Source organism: Pimephales promelas, chromosome 7, assembly GCF_988280905.1.
Source record: "Pimephales promelas chromosome 7, fPimPro1.hap1.1, whole genome shotgun sequence".
In the NCBI taxonomy this organism is placed as follows: Eukaryota; Metazoa; Chordata; class Actinopteri; order Cypriniformes; family Leuciscidae; genus Pimephales; species Pimephales promelas.
The window spans coordinates 22,861,548-22,883,115 of NC_142775.1; the positions used below are offsets into that span (position 1 = coordinate 22,861,548).

At 36.5% G+C, this 21,568-nt stretch overlaps 1 long non-coding RNA gene across 1 annotated transcript in view; it reads right to left on the bottom strand.

Moving 5' to 3' along the window:
- The window catches only part of LOC120486229 (uncharacterized), a 30,183-nt gene extending 21,766 nt beyond the window's left edge, over positions 1-8,417 (bottom strand). The window contains exon 1 of the long non-coding RNA XR_005624140.2: positions 8,279-8,417. This is a non-coding gene — a long non-coding RNA (uncharacterized LOC120486229). The remainder of the gene's footprint in view (positions 1-8,278) is intronic.
- Between the last annotated feature and the right edge of the window lie 13,151 nt (positions 8,418-21,568).

Here is a 21,568-nt window from a genome sequence, read left to right on the forward strand (position 1 = left end):
GAACATGATACTACATAACATTAAAAAAAAAAAAAAAAAAAAAAACGCTAACACTTTCCTTTAGATTTTTATTTAATAATATTTGTGGTACATTTCCATTTGTGACATGTCATAAATAAAGAGAATAAACACCTGCACATCAATACAACTGAAAAAAGCTTAATTTTCTTAGAGCTTTTTTGAGAGTATGGGAGTCAATAAGCCACAGAGAAATCAATGCTTGTCACTTTGCAAATGTGTGTATAAGGATTTATGTGTGCTTCCAGAGTATTCATTAAACGTATATTGTACACCTGCAGCCATTAAAAGCTTCCCCTGGTTCTTTGAGGTTTGCATGGGCTGTGTTTCAGTACACTAGAATGCTAATCCATCTTGGTTCCGGAGAGAATGATGATGGACATAAATAAAACCAGCAGTCTCCTGCTTTGCAAGCTTCTGACTAATGCACGTTTCCCTGAATAGGGAATCAAAGGAAACAAACCAGGAATGTGCTCGGTCGCCACGGTGACAGGCTGTCAAGACAACGGCTCCTTCTGTGACTATGCCTCTCTCTGATGCGGCACACAGAGCTGCTTTTACAAGAACAGATGCAGCCAAAAGACTTTTAACTTCCTATGACCTGCTTTCGGCATACCGTTTCTATAATTTATAAAAAAAATAATTCAGTATTCCAATGTGGAACAAACATGAAAAAAAAAGTAATTAATTCAAAAGTGCAGTAGAATGACTTAAAATATCATCTGTGTTCCACCAAAAAAAAAAGTCCTTTTCCCAAAAGCATCGCAAGCCAACCATGGTTACAAGTTCCATAATTTCCTGAAATTTTTGTACGAACAAACATTAACAAACTGCAATGAAAACTTATGTTAGCTTAACTACAGCTCTCGAGCTGTGCAAACATAGTTTCTTATTAAAATGTTCTTGTGCACAATGACCAAGCTAATGTTCAAGATAAATACACTGACCTAAAGGATTATTAGGAACACCTGTTTCTCATTAATAAAATTATCTAATCACCCAATCACATGGCAATTGCTTAAATGTGTCAAAGCCAAACACAGATGCGCTCAGCACTATATCACAACTGTTTAGTGTTTTTAACCACATAATGTTTATTTTAGATTTCAGATATTTAAATACATATAATTTATAGCAAAACAACACATTTATAGTTTCTAAAATACACAATAGTGTCTATGGAAGCAGTAATAACAACAACATAGTCTCATCCCAAGACGTCATATAACTGACAGAAATCTCTGAACTGCGGCCCAAACACAGCGTCCATCTCACGTTACAGATCAAGATCAATTTATAAAGTTATAATATAACTATATAACATCGTGATGTCTCTCGTCCATCGGTCCCACCCTACACTTTAGACCCCTTGGTGCCAATTGGGCATTGTTTAAATTCCACCGCCTACCTGAGCATTGTTTCTGACCATATCCATCCCTTTATGGCCACCATGTACCCATCCTCCGATGGCTACTTCCAGCAGGATAATGCACCAAAGCTCGAATCATTTCTAATTGGTTTATTTAACATGACAATGAGTTCACTGTACTAAAATGGCCCCCACAGTCACCAGATCTCAATCCAATAGAGCATCTTTGGGATGTGGTGGAACGGGAGCTTCGTGCCCTGGATTTGCATCCCAAAAATCTCCATCAGCTGCAAGATGATATCCTATCAATAGTGGCCAACATTTCTAAAGAATGCTTTCAGCACCTAGTTGAATTAATGCCATGTAGAATTAAGGCAGTTCTGAAGGCGAAATGGGGTCAAACACAGTATTAGTATAATAATCCTTTAGGTGAGTGTAAATGTATGTTTTATGAGGGAACCCGCCATGAATCAACCATCAAATAAAGCAAAACAACAGGGAACCAAAACTGTGAAGTAGTCCTCTGTTTGTTACAACAGCATGTCAGAAAACCAATGCTGTGGAGAAAGCTGCTGACCAAATTAAATGCATGTAAACGAGAGTAAAATGTATGCCAAGTTAAAAACTAACAGCATTCTGTTGTTTATGTAAATTACCTAACAATGTTAAACACAATAATTGCAATCTCGAAACTATTAGCAGAAGTGATTACTCCACCACCTGCAAGTGAAGTCATTAATAACAGTCCTATTGTTGAACTAACACATTTCAAACAACAGAGGTGCGACTAGCTATTAAGTTTCTACAGTGATGCATTGTACTAAGCAATGTGTAACATCATTGCATGGGACACACACCCCAGGTCTGGAACAATATGAGGGTGAGTAAATAATTGCAAACAATTCATTTTTGTGTGATTCATTTTCATCCCCTTAAATCAGTTGTTAAAATACTGAAAAATTAATATAATTGATTGTTTTTTTAGCATGTGTGTGTGTCATCAAACTCTGGATGTTCATGAGTCAACTGAGAGAATGAATGTTATAACAATCCATATAACCTCAAATAAGACCCCCAAGAGCAAATTGCTGGACATGAGTAGGAGTGAAAAAGGAGGCTAAATTATTAATATCCTCAGAACTAATCTCTTTAAACGAATATATTACTTCTTTCCAAAGAAACATTTCTCCCATGGTTTATGAGTCAGTGCATGTATGTTCCAAACCACAGTGTGAGATGCCATAATACTGAAATGAATGTTTTTGTCTGTTGTACGAGTTAAACGCCACACAGGAAAACTTTAGCGCCCAACCTCACATACTGTAACTGAAGTGTAATATCTTCTCCCTTTCTCTTCCTCCCACACACTCACACACCTCAAATCCCATCTATAATGTCCCTGTCTTTAATCTTTTGTGGAAACACACAAAGAAACACTGTTTCAATTGGTGGCGGCGCCATCTCTGAGCATTGTGGGATGGCAAAATACATGATAGAATTTGATAGAGACCCAATAACCTTTGGATGTGAAGGCCAGGTCAGAGATGGATTACCAGCAGAGTTTTTCTCTTCATCCACATCCTTTCCCAAACACATACAGAGAGTGTTCTAGCTTTAAAAGCACTTTTGTCTGTCTTTACTAAATTATTTCTTTTCTTTCTCAGCACAATTTTGTCAACAAACGTGCCCCGACTGAGCAGTACAGTGCTGAAATGTTTGTGATGGTGGTACTGTGTTCTGATTGGCCGTGACAATGACACCAACTGATGTGTGTTATTACGTTCGGTCACTTTGAAGGCCAATCAATCACATAAGAGTCTAGGTATAAATCCGTATGGACCCTGACTAAAGTTGGTATATGGAAACTGTTCTCAATGGAGGTTTTCTTTTCATTTTGTGCATGAACAGACACCCCCACACACACACACACGATTAGGTCAGACTTGTGGCTTATCAGAGATTGGATTCTAGCAACCAACAAAAGAGGCTTAAAGCTCTCTCAACGTGAAATAGATCTAATGCCCCATAAAAGACAGCATATTCAGTTCCATTTATATTGCACTGTTTTTTTGTTTTTTTTTTCCATCTAAATCTTCTGGCTACTTATTTTCCTCCTCCCTTAGCAGACAACTTTACAAAAGAATGGCTTTTAAATGAAGCAGAGGAAGATTTAGCTAAGTCCCAACATCACAGACTATCAAGAGAGACTGCTGACCTTTACCTTTCACTCCCTCTCTCTACTCATTACTCGTGTTAGACATGTGCACCCTTCTGTGTACCGCTCTCCTCCTATTATAATCTCGTTCGCACACTGTCATTCCGTGCCTTTGTATATTATATATATATATATATTTATATATATACACAAGATTAAGCATGAAAATAAAGGGACAGTTCACCCAAAAATTAAAATTAAGTCATTAATTACTCACCCCCATGCAGCAAGACCTTTGTTTATCTTCGGAACACAAATGAAGATATTTTTGATTAAATTTGAAAGGTGGATCACTGCTATATAGGCTGCCTAAAGAATCGAAACATGACGGCCCAAAAAGTCATTGAAGAAAATGTTTAAATATTGAATGTGACTACAGTGCCTCAAGTATAAGTTTATCAAGCGACAAGAATACTTTTTTTGTGCAAAAAATAAATAAATAAATAAATAACGACTTTATTTGACTATTCCTTTTCTTCCTTGTAGGCCAGAGACGAGAGTTCAAGAGATTTTCATGACGCATGCGCTAGAACTGAGCTGAAGTAGTTGAAGGAGATCACAATTCTTGCGCATGCGTCGTGAAAATCTCTTGAATTCATGGATCACTGATTGCTTTGTGTTTGGACCTAGAGACTGTTATAAAGCATATATGAATTTAGTGATATTATTAAAAATAATAATTTGTAATTCTATTGTTATTAGTGTCATTAAATATTTTTTGTTAACATTTTGTTGGACACAAAACTACATTTGACGAACAACTATATGCCAACTAACAACTAAGATTGATGCGCCTTTTATAATAAGGACACCTGACAATTTTTTTAAAACATCAGCTTGCAATTCAATTTTGATGTAGTTTGTTTTAAAAAAAAAAAAAAAAAAAAAAAAACATTTTCATTGAGTAGGCCTAATCTTCAAACCTCATACTGTATGTGCGTGTTGGTGTCGCAAGTGTGGTGATGTTGTTATGCAATTAGAGAAGGCAAATTGATTGTAGGTCCTAATAATAATAACAAAATGAGCTAATTATCATCTCGATATCGTCAAAACATCAGCCATTGGTGATTTCTTTGACTATTGTCGATACACGATACTACTATCAGTATCACGGTACTGTCTTTTACCATAAATAATGATGGGTATATACACACACACACACACACACATATTTCAAGATATAATCGTTTAAGACATTTTGTTCAACTGCACCGACAAGTATTTTGTATTTAGTGATTTATGCCCACACTGTAAATGATTTCTGTTGTTTTCACAGGATTATACTGTTTTTCTCAACAGTTTCTTACTGTATAATCTATGTACAGTAAGTTACAGTAGATTTAGTTGTTTTCACAGTATTAAATTGTTTTTTCAACAGTTATGTACTGTGCACACAGTTGACAGTATGTTACTGTAGAATTGCAATGCATTCTGGGAAATTATCAGTTACTGTTAATCTAAATACAGCAGTGCAATTGACCGCGAAAAACACCACACACAGTTCCACGGGTAAAATTGCTAGCCTACTAATGTTATTCTTACATTTAAAATAAAAATGTAGCACTGGTTGACCATTAACAGTCATAATTTATGACATAATTTATGTCAGTGGTGTGTGCATGAGAGCATATTTGACTTTGGAAGAGTTTCTCTGTCGTGTCAGTGGTGCTTTTCTGCCGACCTGCAACTTCTTCATCTGGTAAGTAATAATTCTTATAATGTGTATGCAAACGGATTCTAGCTAATAATAACTTTAAAGTTATTTAGAATAGCTGACCACGATTTCTATATTCAATTTAATATATTCTAGACATTTTAATATAATATGTATATGATAGGCTACTCTTCAATGTAGCCATTTGGGATGTTACTGTAAATTCAAATACATTAGTACGAAATGACCGCGAAAAATAACCACAACAAGCTGCCATTTTATGAAGAACTCTTCAGTTCCCTTCCCTCTGTAAGAACACGCAGGCCGTGCATCGCGTCGCTGTCGGTCGGCAACGTTTTCGCCATACATCTGGTTAGTAATTCATATTTTTATGCAAACCATATGAGTTAACAGATTACCGTTAGAAAGAAGTGGCCGCAGAATGTTCGATAACGTCTGTATAAGTCAGACGCGGATTTCTTTTATGTTGATAGCCTTACTTGATTAAATGTGATTTTATTAACATATATTTCATATGTAACCTCTTATACGGTCAAAATGGTCTAATCATTTTGTTATTTACCACGTTAAGTCGGTGGAAGCGCCTGCACGTTCATTATTTTATGACTTACAGGGGTTAGGAATTGCTAATCGATAATGTATCCTATTCCTGAAATCGGACATCCAAGGTTAGGATTCGGATTTATTGTTATAAAATTAAGGTGCCGATTCCTCTTATTGATTTTTTTCACGCTTATTTGCGTGTAAATCCTGACCTGGCGTTCTGCCATTATAACGTTACCTCAGTGATAAAGTTGGACCGCGGAAAGCGCCCAAGGTGTATTTTTGTCCAAAATACAAAGCTATGTGTGACATTTACAGTATTTGTTGTGGTCTTTGTTAATCTTTGGTTATCATTAACGACACATACACGAGGGAGTTAGCCTGGTGTTGAACACTTTACTAGCGAACTTAGAATCAACAACAACAAAAAAAAACCGGGTCATACCAACTACACAAACTGCCTGGGGGTGTTCCGGTAGGAACCATTCACTGCATATACTACAGTATTGTCGGCTATAATATCATTTTTTTTTTTTTTTTTTTTTTACTATGTGTAAACTGACATGTACTCATTTGAAGGGAACGATGCCTTGTCAATCTTTTTTTAAGTCATGTAACTAGTATCACACAAGCAAGATTTAGCCTACGTTTTCACGTGATCGTAAATGAATTGATTTTAAACAACAGTCCAACAAACAAGATTTTAGTATTAAGTGAATTACACTTTAGACATCATTTTGTCTGTTTTTGCTGTTTAGCCAAAACAACAACAAAAACGTACTATATTTTAACTGTCTTGTCTGTTCTCCTTTACCACAGGTGTGAGCTGTGCATGTTAAGAAGACCCCTATCCATCTTGACGACCGATGAATTGTAAATCTAATCTAATTTAATTATTCTATTTATCTAACTACTACTACTATACCTTGGTCCAGTACTGACCCACTGAGAACATTTTAAACGGATTTTTATCCATCTGTGAATTTTGTCTATCTGCAAGTTGTTTAGAATTGTTGTGTGAAAATAAACGTTACAGTACAGTTTAAGGTTTAATTGCATAAAAGCTTGGATAGAAAACTTCCTATTGCAAAAGTTAGAACATAAGTCTGCATATAAATAATTATTGATACCGTAATGCAAGTTTTTCATGGCACATGTGCATGATGAGGTTGTTTTGTGTTTATTTTTATTTTTTTTTTAAAGGACACTGGATAACTTGTCATTTTGTTATACTCATCTGGATTGGTGGTTTACTCGTCAAAGCTTTTATAGTTTATAAGTTTATATGTGTCTCCCAGCCCTGCAAATCTTGTCCCTTAGATAGAAAGCAGCCAAAAACCCTTTAAAATCAGCAACTGACCAGTTAGACAGTCTATCTCAAACCAATAGACAATCTTAGACTAGTTTAAGCTGTTTTACCCCAGCAGGGAGTGGGTGGATGAGTTGTTATGAACTATCTTTCTAATAGATTGATCAGATAGCACCCCTTTAATCTTTTCTATTTAACCTGTTCATGATAATTTTTGCATGTATTTATGCATAATTGTTCATGATTGTCATGCATGATTTTTATTGTATTATATTACATTTTTATTATTAATGTATTTAATTGTATTAATGTATTTAAATGTATATTATGTAAATGTACTAATGTGTTTGAAAATACACAATAAACCTTGTGCAGTTAAAGCTTCAATTGTTCTTTTTTCTATTTCACATTAACAGTTAAAATAATATTTCTACGGATTTTCTACAGGTTACACAGTAGCACTATAAAATAAATACAATAACATTTCATACTATACAGTATTATTAAAAATTAACAGTGTAATTCTGTACTTTAATATGGTAAGAAATTACAGTAAAATAATGTTATTTAATTTGCAGTATGCTTAACAGTACTGTAGTTAGTGTTACGGTAATTTTACTGTTAAATGAAATACAGCAAGTACTGGATAATTGTTGCCAGTAAGTTACTGTTAATTTGACAAGAAATTTTTTACAGTGCAAGTTTTATTACTTTTTTTTTACTTTCATAGTGTCATAGTTCATAGTTTTATTTCCTTTATTCTTATCCACATATTCCATAGTCTTTTCCACTCTTGCTCTCACTATCTTCATTGTTCTTTGTGTACATTTTCCACTTATTTGCAAGTTAGCAACCTCATCAAATCTGTTTTGCTCAAAAAAAGGTAAAATGATTATAAATGTACACACACACACACAACCCCCCCCCAAAAAAAAAAAAAAAAAAAAAAAAAAAAAACGTTGCTTTGCAGTCTATTTGGGGAAGATTGGACAGTGAGAGAAAGCATATGGCAATTTTTGAGCTCAGACTCAGGCCATATGCTGATAGGTTAAAAGGTATGACTGCAGAGAGCATGCATCCCGGTCAGCACAGTGAACCACACTGATCCATAACCCTCATTGAGAGAGGGTGTAATCTTGCCAACATTACCTCACTGTCTTTTGCCCATTGAAGGACGTCCTAGCAGGGAAGAGGGTCAGATTTCAGTGGCACGGCACTCTAGACATGTTCTCCCAGGGGAAATCGAGCCTGGGTCAATGGGGTACGGTCAGCCCTTCTCTGGACGCCAGTCAGCCACTATAGGAAAAGAGACCAGGAAATATTAGACAACTAGTGACTAGATGTTGAGGAAGTTTAACCATGAGGGCTGATTAAGTAACTCAGGGGGACAGAGGGGGGTAATTCAAGACACAAATCAGATTGGCATAGGTTTATCAACATCTTTAGACTTTTTTTGAGAAATGTTTTTAAGGCAGATATAAATACTGAAATAAAATATATTATTAAACAAACAATTCTCTGCCCAGATCCCAGCCTCAAGTTTCTACAACAAATCCATTTTGTTAGATACTCAGAGTGATTGATGCTCACTATATGCGTTTTGTTCTTTTTTAGATAAGATCTTGTCTTCTTATTTGTACCTTATCTATTTCTCGCTCTTTGTCAATCTATTCACCGTGATGTAAAAAAAAATGTCCTCTCGGTCTCTTGGGAGAAATGATACAAAATCATTCAGCCAGATGCCTTTTTTTTCCATGTGATCATTGTGTTGTAATGTGAGATAATAGGATTGAATTATTCTTGTTCATACGAAGACTCAACACTTGTCAGGTCATCTATGAAACTATTTATAAAAAAATGTCAGTCAGGCCATATTGGGGAAAGCAGCAGAAAACAGGAGGGAAAAAAGCACAAAGGTCAAACGTCAGGAGGGACTCCAGAGAAAGTGTTTTCCAGATGCGATTGATGATCAGTGTAGAGCCAGAGCATGACACAAACACATACACACGCACACACAACCAGGGTTATAACAGTTTAAAAAAAATAAAATAAAATAAAAATAATAATATATATATATATATATATATATATATATATATATATATATATATATATATACAGGTGACAAAAAACACACAAATACAAACTTTATCTAAAAAAAAAAATGGAAAATAATTCAAAGTAATTCAAACTATTAATAAAAGCTACAACATAAAAGTATCTAAATAATTATACATAAAGACAGACAGACTCATAAAATTGACAGCTTACAATATAATAAAAAAGGGAAGAAAGAGAGATGAGAGGGAAAAAAAAGGTGATTGAATCAAACCGAACCCATGCAACATTAACCCATTTAATCCATCTAAGCTAGACATGATTTAACGGACTGTATATTTGACCCCACTTAGAATAACCATTTAAAGGGTCACTTCACCCATTTGCATTAATCTTTGTATCTTTAGAAACCCAGTCATATTTTTGAATGCTCATGCTTTATTCCCTTATTTTATATCCAAGCTGTTCTTTCTTTTTTTTCTTGATGCAGGAGACTCACATTTATACAACAGTCATTTTTGAATGTGCATCACGGTTTGACATCTCTTCTATTATACATGGTTATTAAACCATAACATCAACAACACATGCCACTATAAATGACAACCGGCCTGCAAGGCAACAAATTTTATATTGATTTCCATTCAAAATTCACAGACTCTTAAGTTGACGAGTGATATTCCAAGAGCTAGAGCGTGTTACTCTCGTTGCTGACATATACCTTTTAAAATTACACTGTAAAAAAAAAAAAAAAAAAAAAAAAACACCTGCATGAACTTCCAACAAGAGAGACAGCAGTGAAACATTCCCTGTTAGATAAATGTGATTGGATTGGCTTATAAACAGCAGAATTTGGAACAGTATTCAATCTGAATCCATGTTTGTTAAATGGCTGATTAATGGTGAGACAGACATGGAAAGGGTGAGTGGAATGCAGGCAGAAGAAGACGAAGGAGGCTAGATTCAGACGAATATAACATTTACTTACAAAAAAACAACAGGCAAGGGTACAGATGAACGGGAGTAATCACAGCGTAACATCAACACAACGACCGACAATGACAGACTGAATGAGGAGGAACTAAATACACAGAGGAATCAACCAAAACGAGGTGCAAACAGGTGAAAATGATGAAACAAGACGAGGAACAGGTGGCTGATGAGGGAGTGAGAGACCTACTGGGATCCTGGGAGGTGTAGTGCAGATGACGAAGACAAACTGTTGCAGACGAAGGACTGTGACAATGACGTTGTTAACATTGAAAACAAAGAATAATTTGCCTGGTTTTGTGTGATATGATAAGTGATTTTTAGATTTAATCAGCGCGATTTACTGCAATATTAGAACCAGAACAAAAGTGAATGTTTCTTAGTAGTTCAGAGGACATTTTCCGGTGAAAATTCGTATGTTAGTCGTACTTCCAAAAATAATAATCTGTGATTCTGAATGCCAGTCTCCACAGAGGCGCTGTGACTGACAGCCTCACACTCTCCTCAAACATTGTGTTCATCCACGCTGTGCCGTGTTGAAGTACAACTCACGTAAAATTGATAATTCTGCGAATAACTGCAATTGCATATTTCGAACAGAGATGGCGACAAAGAGGAAAAACTGTGATCTGCAGCTTTAAATAAACTGTTAAAGTTTAATCCATTATTTTGACCACAATTACCACTATGTTTGATGAGAAATCTCAATCCAAACACAATCCAGAACAATTAAAACACAGAATACAACTTTTTGTAGGGCACAATTATTGTTTAAAAAATAAAGAAAAAAATAAAATTAGTTTAATGAGTTGTTATTACTAACATTCAAATAAACCAATACAATTCAATGGAAAAAAAAACACAGAATTCTTTATTATTATTATTATTATTATTATTATTATAAATAATATAATAATTTATTGAATAAATACTTTGTTTGTTTGTTTGTTTAAATGCTATAGTACTTGGCAAATATTTAGTTACATTCAAAATTCAGCTAACTCAAATCTGAGGGGCTATACATTTTTAAAAGAGCATGACGCTTCTTTACAGGCGGAATCTGTGAGCAAAAATACTGAAGCAAAGAGAGTCTTATATTAAATGTAATCGTGTAATCACAATGTTGACGGTGATGTTGTGGGTGGCCTGTCTCTCTATCCCACCTCAGATGGAAGCGGTGGTCTGAAAGCATTCCTGTCCATCAGCACAATCTAACACGATTGACTCAACTCTGCTCCCACTGCCTTCCTGCTCATGTTGAGACAGCACTAACTCTCTCACACCCACATTTAACACACACACACACACACATATGCAGACCGTCGCAAATCAGCTTCTTTTACCCCATCCTCTTCCTTTCTCCCTCTTTGACAGACACACACATAATCACTTCTCCTAATAGTACGTCCCACAGGCCCTGAGCTAACGTTTGGTGTACGACTCGATTGCTCCCCGAGTGATTTCACAGCGTGCCGGGCTCTGGTGCTATGAGCTCAGACAGGAAATGCTGCTGGTTGCTTATTTTGGCCCTTGCCGTGGAAGGCAGGTGCAGACTAATAGGAGCTAATGGACTGGCTATTGTGCCACTTCCTGTCAGGGAATTGCCCCAGGAGAGGCAGGTCCGGGGAACTTATCTGCAGGGGTTTGGGTCTCTGATGAAAGGAAGTGAGCTCAAGGCCACTGAGGCACTGCAGATAACACGCTTCCAGGTCAAACTCAAACACAAGGGAAAATGCATGCAGACAAAAACACTGTTCACACTTATTAAACTAGGCAACAGTTTGACAGTTAATATACAGCAGTCACACACGCAGACACATTGAATGAACAAATTAACAAACACCAACCGCCAGCTCATGGAAAAAAAAACTAAAACAATGAAAATGACATTTTTTTTCCATGTGACAAACTGAAACAACCTAATTTGCTATAAATAGTGATGTCCTATTTTTAGGAATCTGAAATGTGTGACATCACAGTAAAGGATTATACTTCTGGGTGGGTGGTTTAGCAAAAGTCCCATTTGAGATCATTGTAGCCTAAAAAGCAATTACAACACCAGCCGCAGTGTAGAAAATCCAAACACCAGAGGGAGCCCATTTTTTTCTTCCTACAAGGCCAAGTGTTTCTAATACAAATAGCCAACTGTAATGCAGTGGGTGCATTTGTGGATTTAAAAAAGAAAAAAAAAAAAGAAAGAAAAGAGGGAATTGAAACAATGCACATTAAAACATAACAAAAAGCACATTTTCACTGAGAATCAAACTCAATTCTTCCTCTTTGCTGATGTGATTAGGAGTTAACAGCGCGAGGATGGACCAGTCGGGCCTTTAAAATGCTCTTCAGGGTTCTATTATGTCGACCGGGAGCGGACACTGACTTCATCAAGGACTGGAAGAGTGAAGTGGCAGGAGGCACATCAGCTAGACAATAGATAAACCCGCTCCATTTCAGCTGAAATAATCCTCTCTTTGCACACAGCTTGCCATCACTGCCTTAAGAGAAATAGCAACCATCTCAGTGTCAAAGGATTTGTTGTCTGGACTAGAAACGGTCGGGAAGCCTACTGTGAAATTTAGGGCTGCTTTCTGTGACAGAAGCAAGTAACTTTCACTCTGGCTGTGTATATCTTTTATTTCAAACCAACAGTTCCACGGCATGATAGTATCACGTTTGCCCTTGAGTTGTTTAGGGAGTCAAATACTTGCTCAATAATCCAATACCTACTAACGCCTTTCTGTTAAAGTCAATTGGAGGTGAGTACAGAAACACAGCAGCTGCCTTTGTGTCCTGTTGGTGAGCGCTATAAAGTGCTCTCATGAAAAACACTGCGTTTGCACCTGGGATAATACTGGTCATCTTGGGATAACGCCGCATAAACTCCATATACTCTCCAAAAATGGTGGGGCCAGCACAGATGCATTGATTCCTCTGGAAGATGAATAACTGTCAGCGAAACATGAGAATTAAAGGGTTAGTTCACCCAAAAATGAAAATTAAGTCATTAATTACTCACCCCCATGCTGTACCAGCCCCGTAAGATCTTCGTTCGTCTTCGGAACACAAATGAAGATATTTTTGATTAAATTTGAGAGATCACTGCTACATAGGCTGATTGGTAAGTGATTGGTACTTGACGGCCTAGAAAGCCATTGAAGAAAATGTTTAAATATTCCATGTGACAACAGTGGATCAAGTATAAGTTTATCAAGCAACGAGAATATTTTTTGTGCGAAAAAACTAACAAAAATAACGACTTTATTCGACTATTCCTTTTCTTCCTTGTAGGCCTAAGACGAGAGTTCAAAATATTTACAAGACGCATGCGCGAGAATTGCGATCTCCTTCAACTACTTCAGTTCAGTTCTCCTGCATGCGCATGTGACTTAATTTTCATTTGTAGGTGTGTTGATAGTTGTTTTAGGTGTGTTCACTTTACTGTGCAAGTTGTTTTGTTATTATACAAACTAAAGATTGCATATTGTGTCCCCCCAAAACATATTTGGACGCTTAGCTTGCATCACTGGAATGCTTCAGCAAGGATGCATTAAATTTCTCAAAAGTGAAAAAGTAAAAAAAAAAAAAAAAATGGCTCTCTTTTGAACTTCCTACTCAAAGAATCCTTAAAAAATCCTGAAAGAGCACATATTTATCTTACAAATCCATCATTGGTAAGCATCTTTCAGGAGCATCTTCCAGAAACACGAACAAATCTTACTGACCCCAAACAATTTATTTACATATAAATTAATTTAGAGCGCTAAAATTAGATGAACGGGTTTTTAAAAAAAGACAGAATTATCATCCTTTGTTTCCACATATTTTATTAAAAAACACATCATTTACTCACCCTCAAGTTCCAAACCTGTATGAGTTTCTTCACAAAAGAGAATATTTTGAAGAATATGGGTAACCAAACAGTTGATGGGCCTTCATTGACTTCCATTGTATGGAAAAAAAAATAGTATTGAAGTCAATGGGTCCAATCAACTGTTTGGTTACCAACATTACTAAATAATATAAATATATTGTGTTGAGCAAAACAAGTTAATAAATGATGACATCATTTTTTTTTTTTTGGGTGAACTATCCCTTTAAGAGTCCAAATACTTTTTGAGATGCCTTTAAGTCAACTGTATGTTTCCTTGGATAGGCAGCAGGAATTTGCACATCAATGTCTCAAGCTGTATTTCACAGGTTGTTTAAATGCAGGACATTCACCTTCTTGAAAGATTGAACACATAATGAGTAACGGGCATAAAATATTTCCTCTCTTCCCACAGCGGCTCAGAGGGCAAAGACAGAGCCGTAGAAAAGCGAGACACTGATTATGTTAGACAGAGGGGTTTGAAAATCAACCTAAGCGTCGGGAGGATTTGTGTCGTTAACCTCTCCTTCCACCCTGGGAGGGGGAATAAAGTAAAAAGTAAAAAGAAATGAGGTTGCCATGGTAACAGTGAATCTGAATACGAGAGCGTCTTTATTGAAAGTGACATATTAATAAACTGTAACCTCCCAAGGGCCAGTAATCAGGCTTCAATTAAGTTTTCTCTCCCTCTTCCGCGCTCTCTGTCAGATCTCGCGTTCATTTTGCCTGGCTTTCTGTTCCACATCTTTGCATCCAGTCTGCGTACATACATTTAATAATGCATCGAGGTGGCGGTCCTCAGACACTTGACATTAGATGGGAAACGCACCACTGTTTTACCAATTGGCATGATGAAGTTTTCACGTACTGGAGGTTGCGAGCCTGTGGATGCTACGGATCTACTGTCGTTTCCACCTCTGAGGAGAAACAAGAAAGAGGTAGAATACAAAATGATGTGGTCTACACTTAGAGAACAATAATGACAAAAAGAAGAGTAGGATGAAGCGCAAGACGCTTCGGACATGTGGCCTAGCGCCTCAAGTGCTCATAAGAAAAATTTGTGTTTGAATCGGACAAGAATCGGATTTCACAATTTTTTTTAAACAACATTCTTGTCTCTTAACTGTCCCCCATAAAGCAGCAGAGCCTGATTCCACCAAGTTCTACATGTTCCTGGATCAATATCTTTGTTGATCCTTGAACAACATTCCAAACAACCAATCAGATTTGAGGGACAAGTTTACAGTTTATGCCAAGTTTAGGCTTACATTAAGGGTTAGCACCATTTTCATTCACCTATCATTTCCCCCTCATTGTAGGGATAACTTATGGGTAAGGTAAGGTTTAGAGGCAGGGATAAAACAACATTTTCAGACAGGAAGGTTTTATCCAGGATCAACAAAATATGTAGACCTAGGAACACATCTAACTTGGCATGCTATGTAGCAAAAATACACACACTAAAACAAAAGTCAGGTTTAGCTGGTTTGCATGTCTAACATTTAGCTCTCTCCAGGTATTATGTACATCTTGAAATAAAATGAAAAAATATAAACTATTTAAAACAGTGTTGGTGATCTGACAAATATACCTTTTTACGAATGCTTCGATGCACAACAGCAAAAAAAAAAATATTTATATTTATTTACAGTTATCTAAAGTTTGAATGGGACAAGCAGAGAGAGAGAGAGAGAGAGAGATAAAATGAGAATATGAAAGGTGAGCTTAAATGAAAAAGAAAGAGAGAAGACAGGGCCCATAAAAGTGGATTGATCGACCAATGCACCAATCTTTTTTCACCCTCGATATGATCTGTGCTGCTTTATGGCATATTACCTTCAGCATAGTTTCAATAGAAAGGCTCATATAGAGACATAGAGCACTGTCTCCGCTGCATCCATTACTCAGTGTGGAGAGATAATCAGACAAACTGTAATAAGGAGTCATTAAATGCCAGGAAAGGAAACTTAATCTCAAGAGATGGAGCCAATGGGGCTGATGGGCTCCGGTGCTCTGTTGAGATCTGGATGCAATGGGCTCCTCACCACACACATGTGCAAATCACTCTAATAAACCATGATTACAGCACTGATTTAAACCCGCGATTTACGGCTCTCTTGTAAAATTTCCCGGCCTTGAGTACAGCACCTCAACCTCTGCTGCCTGAGGTGACTGCAATATAGCGTGTCCTTGTTGATAGTGGACTCTCTCATTGAGTTCCTTAGAAGAGAAGAAGGTTTTTTTTTTTTTTTTTTTTGTGCACTAGGTCGATTTTCTTAAAACAGGACAGGGAACGGGGTGCCTTTTTCAAAAAAATAAATCAAATAGGGAAAATAATTAACAGTACAGAAATATACAAAGTAAACAAACAAAATAGAGTAAACAACTCATTACTAAGGCACCCCTTTTATCTTGTGATGAAATGAACTGAAATTTTAGATTAAACTTAAACTGATCTGTCATTGATGCAATATTAGAAAACATTCAGCTAGTTTAAATTAAAGCTGCAGTGGTCATGGCAACTGCGGCATTATGGAGGATTTAATGGTCCAAAAAGGTGGTTAATATTTTTAACATTTGTCTCATTTTATACAGCAATAATGCATTGAATTGATCGGTAATTACAGTAAAGACAAGCACCATGTTACTTTTTTTTTCAAACAAATGCTGCTTATTTGGACTTTTTTTCCACAAAAAAAATATTAACTGTTTTCAACCGTTTTACTGTATTTTTGTTCAAATAATAATTAGTCTGGTGAGCATTAAACATGACTAAATAAATAATTAAATAAATATCTTAACAACCAGTATGGCAGTTCATATATATAAACATATAAATAATAATAATCAAAACCTGAAAACATTAATATTGATGTCTACATTTTTTTTTCCCATTACCATTCCCTTACAATGGATGGTGGTCCAGTGTTATTGTGAACAAACAATGACTTTCAAAATTGAGCTAATCAGATAAAAGCAGGAAGAGGGCAAATGAAAGAAAGGTAAACACTAGTATTTCATCTCTGCTTCAGGGTGGCATGTCTATTGTTCAAGAAGAAGTGGTACACATGCAAATAGCACAGAATTCAAACTCTACTCATTGTGTTGCAGATGAAAAGCCCATTTATATTTAGACATGGTCGAAATGTTTGTCTGATTGAGAGCAGTCACCACCTCTGATTACTGGGCTTAATGTTAATATTGAGCTGCTGGCTGATTTTAGTCTTAGGGTGCATTCACATCTGTAGATCTTTTCATTTGGTTCGAACTAAGGGCGAAAAATTATACTTTGTATCATTTTCAGGCGTTTTGGTTCCTTTTCACACCACACTTGCTCCGGTCCAAATCAGTTGATGAGTGGATGAAACGAACCAAAATGTAGTCACGGGACAACATCCACATCACTCGTTTGGCCAGATGTGTATTGAACATATTTCCACAACTACACTTTGATTGGTCAGAATTAACATGCAGGAAAATTCCAACAGAACTCCTGGAAGTAAACAAAGATGCGGAGAATTCACTCACAATGCTGCATTCACACCTGCCCAAACGAACCGCACCAAGGGGGACAACAAACTCTAATGCGATTCAACCGAACCAAATGCAAAAACGCGTACCATATACACGCAAAAACTATTTTTGCCGTATAAGTGGCACGAGAAATGACATTCGTGCTATGGATCCGAACTTTCATGAGATCGGGCTCGCCAGCCCTGGTCCGGGAGGACACGCAGACAAAAGGATGTGAGTTGCCATGGACTTCTTCAGCCTTAGGTGAAGTCGTTGTGCACTCCTGAGGTTGTCCTTTTCAGTTGGTAAGGTTGCATCTTCTGGATTGATGAAAAACAGTCTTGACTCCCTTTTGAGAGCATGAAAGCATGGCCAATGGTGCTCACGGCCTGTTGGGCCCTGGGGCTTCAGTGAAAGAATGTCAAACTGTGATTCTCTACACCTATGGCCTGAAAAGTTGATCAAGTTAGATGCAGTACTTGTTATTTTTATGAACTTTTTATGAACTCTGACCATTTAGAGCACATGAAAGGAGGGGTTTTAGAGAGACTGAATCTTTGAACTGCTTTGAACAAATCCTCTTTGCGAAAGTAAGTTATATGAAATGCTTATTATGAGAAAACGAAAGTGTTTTTCTTTTTTTTTTTTTTCTTTTTTTACCTTGGATAGTAAGTAAGTAAGTAAAGATTATTTATAGCACTTTTCACAGATAAAATCAAAGTGCTTTACAAAGTGCAACCACACGTAAACCTCTTGTAACAAAATTAGGAACCATTAAAATAGCATGATGGGGCTCTTAATTAAACTTAAATTAACAGTCTTTGACTCATGATACATCTTTCTGCACCAAACGGATTTTTATCCAATTAGATGCTCACTATGTACCATCATGAGAAAGCTGGATCTTTAAACTTCAATTAGAAATTTTTAAATATATATTTTTAGCACATAGGCTGAAATCATCTACAAAAATCAAGTGTGAATGAAGTACATATTGCCACGTGCATAAGAAACTTGTGTTACCTCAGCATGCTATTTCGTCCGGCCCCTGTAGAGAGAAGTAAGGCCCCCGATGAATTGTAATCTATAGAGACAGGTTTCAGAGAGTAATTTAATGTTATGCAGTGATGTTTTTGCTCTCTGTCTGTAAATCTGTGAGGAAGTGTTGGAGTCTGTTAGCTAAGTTTTCTAGGCACAGAGGTCAGGTAATTTAAACCCCACACAGGGCATGTTTTACGAGCACACACACTCTCCATGTCTGCCTGTCTCTCTCTCTCTGCACTCAGTATTTATGACACCGTCTGTCTGTCTCCCTCCTCCTGCGCACAGTGTAATTTAGGGTGACGGTGAGGAAAGAGAGATAAGATGAATGAAGCAGCAATGTCTTGAACGGAGACATCTAAATGAAAGAGGGTGCAGGTGCACCGTGCAACAAAGAGGATATTAGTGGTAGACGGGGATGACAACACATCACACTGAGATAAATTTGACAAATACTTTGTTATTCAGATTGGCACACAGGTACTTTCTAGAATCTCTAAAGCTGAGATAAAAGTTACAGTGGCACAAGCGCACACACACTGGAAAAAGGAAGTGCTGTGTAAAATTACCACCATAGTCAAAGTAGAAACCATACTTTGAATTTAGCGGTTTGTGCAGCATAGAAAAAAATAAATAAATGATAAAGTGTCATTTTCAAAAGAGCTGAAATGTTATCACTAGATGTACTTTCCTATGTTAATTTTCTTTTCATATAGTCTGTGATAGTTACAGGAAAAATGATAAACATGTTTGAGATATTGTCTGTAATCAGGAAAAACTACAACAGTTTGACACTTCATCACCTTAAATGCCACCTCTCATGTGAGACTGGGAAGTTGAAACACTCGATTAAGAGTAAGAGAAATACTGAAATGATAAATAAGAGTCAGGGGCCTCGTCCCTTGAAGTGTCAATAAGTGCAGGATGGACTGTGGTACACTCTAAAAAATGCTGGGTTATTTTAACCCAACTTTGGGTCAAATATGGACTAACCCAGCCGTTGGGTTATTTTTTTACATTACATTTTTAACCCAACATTTAGGGTTTGTCCATATTGGACCCAAAATTGGGTTAAAACAACCCAGCATTTTTTAGAGTGTACTATGCAAGAAATATAAAAATGTGTTATTGTGACTTTAAAAGTAAATATAAATATTTACAAGTATTGTTTAAAAGCCTTTTTTATTCACATGTTTCTGATGTAATAATTTTTTTCTTGAAATTATATAATATGCAGTGAAAAGATAAACTGAAAAATCAAAGTTAATATTTTGTTTCTCTTAAAGCATATTGATTCTTTACATTTATCAAAATCCTAAAACGTTGCTTGCTGAAACTTTAAATTACATTTTCAAACTCAGAAATTCAACGCAGAAATTTAAACATGACTGTATGGCATCTGCCACACATGATACCGCCACACTCAAGACTGCTGTCATGTGGAATTGAGCAGTGTGTCGAGGATAAATGCTTTTATAAGCGGGAAACGCACAGGCCTTTTCCTCCGAGACAAATGAACAGCAGACGGAGTCACGTCTGTGCAAAAGGCTCTATATGTATGTGTTTATGTGTGAACAGAACTCTGATACGGCACTCCAGCAAACAGATGTGTGTGAGTGGGAGAGTAAGCCAGCAGACAAACATTACCACAGTCATTTATCTGTCAGAATGGAGACTGGAAAACAACAGAGTTCACAAACACAGCACACTCACACATGTTCTCTCCAGTTCTGGCAAACCTGAGTTATGCCTCCTACACTCTCATTAGTCGCCAGATTCATTCTTCATTCCCAGATTTAAAATGTGCACTTTGAGGTACTTTAAGTGTTTCTGCATTCTCAGCACTGGCATCCGTCCAAAACAGTGGGGACATTATGCAGTGACCGATACATTTCAGGACTTTTTCATTTAATTCTGGCATATAGTGCAATGTAAAAGCAGTATTATATGTAAGCATTGATTATAACTACAACAAATGATGACTTAAAATAGCAACACGGAACTGATCTGAAGGTTATGAGCACAGATACCAAATATCAAACGACACAATGATGACTACAAGCATCTCACTGCCTTTCCATTTGCATGCTTAGGATCTGCTAGAATATAGTAAATGCCAGTTTGTCACAGGTGACATTCTCACTAAGGATAGGAAGATGTATCAATCATATATCAATCATAATTGTTTTTTTTGTTTTTTTTTAAACTGGTGATTTATTTAGCATGTTAAGCAATTGTTTAAAGCAATTTAAACAGTATACAACATGCAAAAATAAAAATAATCAATAACTCTCGCATTTCCAAAATTCTGTGAAATTTGGGAAAGAAAAAAAAAATATCATCTGAGGAACTGAAGAAATTTGGTGCTATTGGTAAATATTGATAGTAGTATTGGTTGGAAAAGTTACCTATCCATAATTCACTTTTTTTTCTTCCATATTTCCTCATGGTGACTTATGGGCGCTCCATTGCCTTTTTGAAAAAATGAAAATCTCAGTGCTAAACAAGCTCCCTGTTATAGTATTCTCCCATTGCAAACTGTGGTAGTGGCAAACTGTCACATCCGGTCAGGAACGAAACAGAGAGTGAATCCAATCGCAAGCATTTATTAATAACACTAACCGATAATCCAGGGACCTCAGAACAGGACAGATGAACAGGCAGGAACCGAGTGACATTAAACAACAACCGACACCCAACAACTGAAACACAGGGGTATAAATACACAGACAAACAAGCTAATCAAGCTAACAAGGGGGTGTGGTAAATAAGAAACACCTGTGGACACTGAGCAAAATCATAACAAAAGACAAGACACATGGCAGGATCACATGACAAACAAGGAAACACGTGATACACAAAGCAAAACAAAACCCACAACGTGACACAAACTATAGTAAACAAAACATTTAAATATATTACATTAAAATAATGCTTGAGTAATGAGTTCAGGAAGCTTTAAATATATT